A 5857-nucleotide genomic window follows, 5' to 3' on the forward strand; every position below is an offset into this window, starting at 1 on the left:
CCTTCTCTCCCCACGCCCTACGTTGGACTTACAATAACACAGATGAGAGCAAAACAGTTATTTGACTCATGGACTTAGGTGTTCTGGTCACCAATACAGTATATATGCCATCCCCTGTCTCTTTGTGGTTTGAAAAAGAATGTCCTGGAAATATTGAGGACACTTCCACATATGTTCATACTCTGTTTTTAAAGGCACAAGAAAGAGAGACTCTCCAAGCTGAGGTCAGGCAGCCATCAAAATTTTCAATGCAAAAAGTGGAAAGGGGTACCTATAAAATCCTCTAGGTTTCAGGACAGAGAAAGTATGTCTTCATATTTCCTATTGTATGAAAGTAATCAGGAGGGTTCCCCCTTCCATGACTTAAGTATAAAAAGATTGAAAGATTTCTAAAGGGGATATATGTACCAAAGGTCAGAGGTTTCAATAAACAGGCCTACGGATGGAAAGAAGAACTTGAATAGAAAACTGCTGCTAAAGTAAAGCCACTGAGAAAAAAGGGAGTTGCTGAATAATTAAAAAGTTAAGAATAAGTAAACTCAGTTGCCATGGGGGAAGGGTCGAGGAATAGAGGGAGGAGGGCAAGGAAAGAATTAAAAAAGCAGTTGATGTGGTAATTAAGAATTTGGTGAGAGCCTGGTCAGGTCACCTCCTTTCTCAGATCAGAGCCCCATCAGAATTTCTTTCAAGTGTCCTTCTGCGTCGCCAACTATGACAACAGTAAATCAATAAGTACTTGAAATGAAAGGGGATGCTGACTAGCCCCCAGGCTACAGATTTTCCCGCAGCCTGGCTTTTTCTGAACTCTTATCTCATGCCTTTGCAGTGCCTCTTTTTAGAAGGACTACCTTTTATTCCTATTCTCAAGACGAAGGTAAGTGCTCAGTTAGCATATGTATTAAATGTGTGGGGTTGTCATAGCTTGCTAGAGCCCAACTCCGCTATGCTCCGGTAGTCCTGGACTCTACGCTCTTACTGCCGGCTCTGTTTTGGAAGGGTAAAGAGAAACTTCGGCTGAGCAGCTTACCCCAGGCCATCCCAGTTCGGAAGCTCATCTACTCTGACCACAGTTGTGAGCCTGAGGGTAAGGGCGCGTGGATCCTGGAGAGCGCAGACACTACAAAAAAATCTGAACAAGAAGACTGAGCTTCATTCTCTCCCATTTAGAAAGAAAGAAACTGCCTAAGTGGGGAAAGGAATGGAGGAATTTAGAGCCTTCGTAGCAAAGACCTAAGGAACTAGAGGGACCCCAAAATAAATGGAAAAATAGCAATGGGGCTCAGATTCCTCCAGCTGAGTAACTACTGCTCAGCTGTGATTCAGATTGTGTCCCCTCCTCCCCCCCCCCCCCCCGACACACCCTAAAGTGTCCTGATTTAACAATCTTTCCTGCGACATTCCCGGGACATTTTAATTAGGTAATTCATTAGTAAATCAATACAGACATTTATATATTCTTTTAGCTCAAGTGGTTAAGTACTAAATTCGAAATGATTATAAAACACTGGAATAAGTGATGTATTGTGATTTTAATTTATATGCAAATCAATTGGTTCACTTTCAATGCTGCTTTTTTTTGGGGGGAGGAGGGAATATTAACAGTTATTGTATTGTAGTGTCGTAGACATGGATCAAACGCCTGAATTGGCGATTCTGCAACAAGATTTGGACAGGAAGGCAAATTTAGAGCAGCCAACAAATCAATACTGTTCGAAGCGTTTAAACACCGCTAGCCATTGCTATTTACATACTCGCTTGTTGTCAGAGCTGGGAAAATTGCTTGCAAGGTTTCAAATCATAATCCAGATACGAAGAAAGTAAATGGTAGTGGAGCACCCGACCCCCGCGTGTCTAAAAAAAAAAAAAAAAAAAAAATTACTGTACCTTTCCCTGGTCTTGGCTATTGAGCAATGGGACTGTGGCACTGAACAACAAACATTAGTCCAGAGAGTTGCCCTGCATTGAATCTCTATTTGTTCTTCAAGCATTTGGATTCTCGTTCGAACGAGTTCTCTCCTCTATTTCAAAAGATTTTTGTTGTTAATAATCGCAGGTCCAGCAAAAATCATTCTCAAAGCCCCATACGAACATACGCAAAACATTCATGAAATCATTAATATACTTTGGAACTACAATGTTTCTCTCTCTCTCTCTCTCTCTCTCTCTCTCTCTCTCTCTCTCTCTCTCTCTCTCTCTCTCTCTCTCTCTCTCTCTCTCTCTCTCTCCTTCCACAAACACACACACACACACACACACACACACACACACACATTCAACTTTATCCCAGATAATTCGAGGAGTGGAGGGGGAAAAAACTTTCTAGCACACTGATTTATTGGAAATTAACTTTGTACATTTCCAAATCTTGGGAAAGCTAAAAGTACATATGTTTAAGCAGGTTTTTACAATGCTGTGGGGCTGGGATTCTCATACTGAATAACAGTAGTATCCGGGACCAACTTGTTTATGTAAAAATGTAACATCCTTGAAATTCAGGATTAGATTATGTCAGTGTCTAACCTCAGAATCCCAGACCATGAGATCTGCTAGCTGTGTTACTGGTACCTTTGATGCTGAAATCTTGTTTACAAGGCGGTGGATTGATTACGTTTGCTAAACTGGGGCGGGTGGTGAGGGAGAAAAAAAGGGGGTAAGAAATGAAAATCTAAATATAATCGCCACGGCCCTCTCTAATATTTACTGCGGAGGGATCGGGGTGGAGAAGGATGAAATCCATGTATTAAATTAGCTCCATAGTTTCCAGACACCCTAGAACCCCTGTTCCTCAGCAGCACATCTAATATATTCCCTAGTGATTCTGGGCATTAATTAGTTGTTTAATAGGAGTATGACTAAAAATGTAAAAGAAGGATTAGGAGCGTGAAGCGTATGTCCAGCTCCTTCCACACACTCAAGGAGGGAATGAAAATCATTCTGTATCTTATATTTCTCTAGGAGCCATTTGCATTTCCCACCAGCTGCTCACTTCAGCTGCTCGGGTGCTGGGGCAACCGAGCACCCACAGGCTCATTTCAGGAGCCTGCTCCAGCCCCCAATTGAGGTGAACCAGCGTCTTTACTGGACAGACTCCAAACAGAAAAACGAGAGAAGAGACAAGATAACGAGAGTGTAGATAAACCCCTTCATTTCAGCCCCTCGTCGTAGGGTCTGCAACCCACTGAATCATGAAAGTGGGGGATTTGCACGAGCATATCCATGGGTCTCTCCAACAACTCCTCCCCTTTTCTGTTTCTCCTGTTCTGTTTGTGTCTTAGCAAGTCTCTGTTCCTACCTTTTCCTAGGAAGAGTTCTCATATTCTTCCAAATTCATAGTGAGGCCCATCATCACTGACTATTTTAATCTTTACAAAAGTGGGAGGAAAGCGAGAGAGAGTCAAAACAAAAGCGTGAACAAATTTCCCGAAGTATTGGGAGGAGGGAAGAAGACAGGGAAAATCTCACTTTAAGAGTTATAAGCAGAAACCCAAATATCCGTTTCAAGCTGCACGATTTCTCTTTAAACTTGATAGGTTTTCTGGTCTTCTGCGGCTTGCCTGACTTGGTGGTGAGGTGGAATTGAGAAATTAATTTTCTGGAAGTCCATAAACTTCCAGGAATTAGAGTCGGTACTAGACAATTGGGGGGGGGAGGTAGAAAAATTAAAGTTAAAACAGTATTGGAGCATTTTCTCTTTCTAAATAAGGCTAGCATTTGCCTTGAGTTTCCACCCGTAGAAGGAAAAAAAGTTTGCGTTTTCATGGATGTTACGTGTGGGTTAGCAGTGGCTTAGCAATTTAGATCTCACATCAGTTGCCTTCGTGGCAAAAGAGGATAACCCCTTCCATAAAATTAGCCCATCTGTCGACTGTTAGCAATTTCAAAGAAAACACTCAGAACAAATTGAGCAAGTTTGTTCGTCTGTTTTCACTACTGAAATGTATTTAAAAGATGAGGTAATTCCAGAAAATGCGCGTAGCTCAAAGGAAAAAATTCAGTATCTCAATACAGTATATCGCTTTGAAACCATATAAATCTGACGAAGTTTATTCCAAAGGTCTAATAACGAACGCTTGAAACGGGTGGGGAAGAACAAAACTGTTGTAAGGAGGTGAGAATTCTACTGATCAGGGTTGGAAAATGTAGAGCATCCTCTGCTTTGGGGGATTCAAAGAGTAAGGGTGTTGTGCCCAGAAAGCACCTGTTGGAGAAATGAAACATTCCCTAAGACTCTCACACGATCTGTCTCAAAAATATAAATGAACGGCATTCCCTCAAAATGGAAAACTATTGAATTCTAGGATTGAATGAAGATTTTACATCTAAATTTAGTCTTCTAGATTTGCAGAATAAATGTGGAGAAAGGATACAGTCAGTGGTTTTAATTAGAAGACAAAAAGTCACCAAGTCCCTTGTCTTCTACCGCCCAGGAAAATGTTCTTTCAATCTTTATAATGGTAGTCCGGTTTATTTTTTTGTTTGTTTCGTTGAGGAGAGGGTTGTTTTATTTTTTTTGTTTGGTTTTTTGTTAGGAACAAGCATATGTTTCAGGAAAAGCCAGGTGCTGCCATTTAATATTTCATTCTCGTGAACCCTGATCTCGTCATTAAAAAAAAATAATTATAATAAGATATCAGTGACCTCGGGTGAACTTGTTGAGTGTACATGCAGCAAAGGAAATTCTAGACTTAAATGAACTTCTGAGTTTTGTCCTTCGAAATCCCTTCATTAAAAAGTAGTGAGGCCACCCCCCCTTCGTCTCCACCCCCTCAAAACACACACACACACACACACACACACACACACACACGGCACACTTACGCACGTACTGCAGAAGCTACCCACTGAGAAGTGAAAAACATTTTCTATTCTAGTCCGAGTGACTTTGAACTAGAGAGGAGTGAACAGTATTGCATTGGGCAAAGTGACACGGCCCTCTGTTGCCTCCTTAACTCTGTCTGTCTGTTTGTCTCTCTCTCTGTGTTTTGGGGGATCCAGAGAGAAGGGATGTCTCTCCCTTTCTCTCATTCTTTTCCTCCTCTCCTTCTTTCCTCCTCTCACCTCTCTATCTCCCCTCATTTTTCTTCTACATTGCTGTACCATCTACTTTTCCGCTAACTCTGCCCCACCTCGCGCCCCCCACCACCACCATCACCATCCTAGGCTGCACCTTTAGTTCTGCTCGCTGCCTTGGTTTTCTCTTCTTGATGAATATTCGCAGTCAGGTCTCATATCTCACTAACCCACCCCACTCCACCTCCCCCACCGCCGCTTCTCCTCAATCCAAGCCAAACATTTAGGCACATTTTCTTTTGTTTTACCTCTTCTAGTTTCCCTGACTCTATTCACTTATCCTAAGTTTTATCTCCTTGAGCTGACATAAATTTTTTTAAAAAAAAATAAAAATAAAAGACAGTTATTATCTATCTGCTTCATTTGGTCATTTCTCTTATAGTCTTTCTTCTATATGGGGCTTTCTAATCTAATTTATTGTTCCCCTCTCCGTCTCTTTTTTTCGGTTATATCTTCTTTGCTCTCTGTTCTGTGCTCTGTGTGCGTTGGCTTGTGTCCTGTCTGACTCTCCCTTTGCTTGTTTTATTTCCTCAGTTCTGTCAGTCTCTCCTAGATCTTCCTCCTCCTTTTCTCTCCTCCCTCCCTCTTTCTCACCCCCACCCCTTACTCCCTCACTCTGTCTGCTCTGCTCTCTCTGCTCCTTTCGGCTCAGTTTGACTCTCTCGGCTCCTCTGTGGAGTTTTAGTTTGGTGGAATCTCTGCTGACGTCACGTCATTCCCAATACAGACTGAGAAAGGGGAAGAGAAGGGGAGAGAGAGAGAAAGGGAGAAAGCTGTATAGGAGCAG

This window comes from Antechinus flavipes, chromosome 6 (assembly GCF_016432865.1).
Source record: "Antechinus flavipes isolate AdamAnt ecotype Samford, QLD, Australia chromosome 6, AdamAnt_v2, whole genome shotgun sequence".
NCBI lineage: Eukaryota > Metazoa > Chordata > Mammalia > Dasyuromorphia > Dasyuridae > Antechinus > Antechinus flavipes.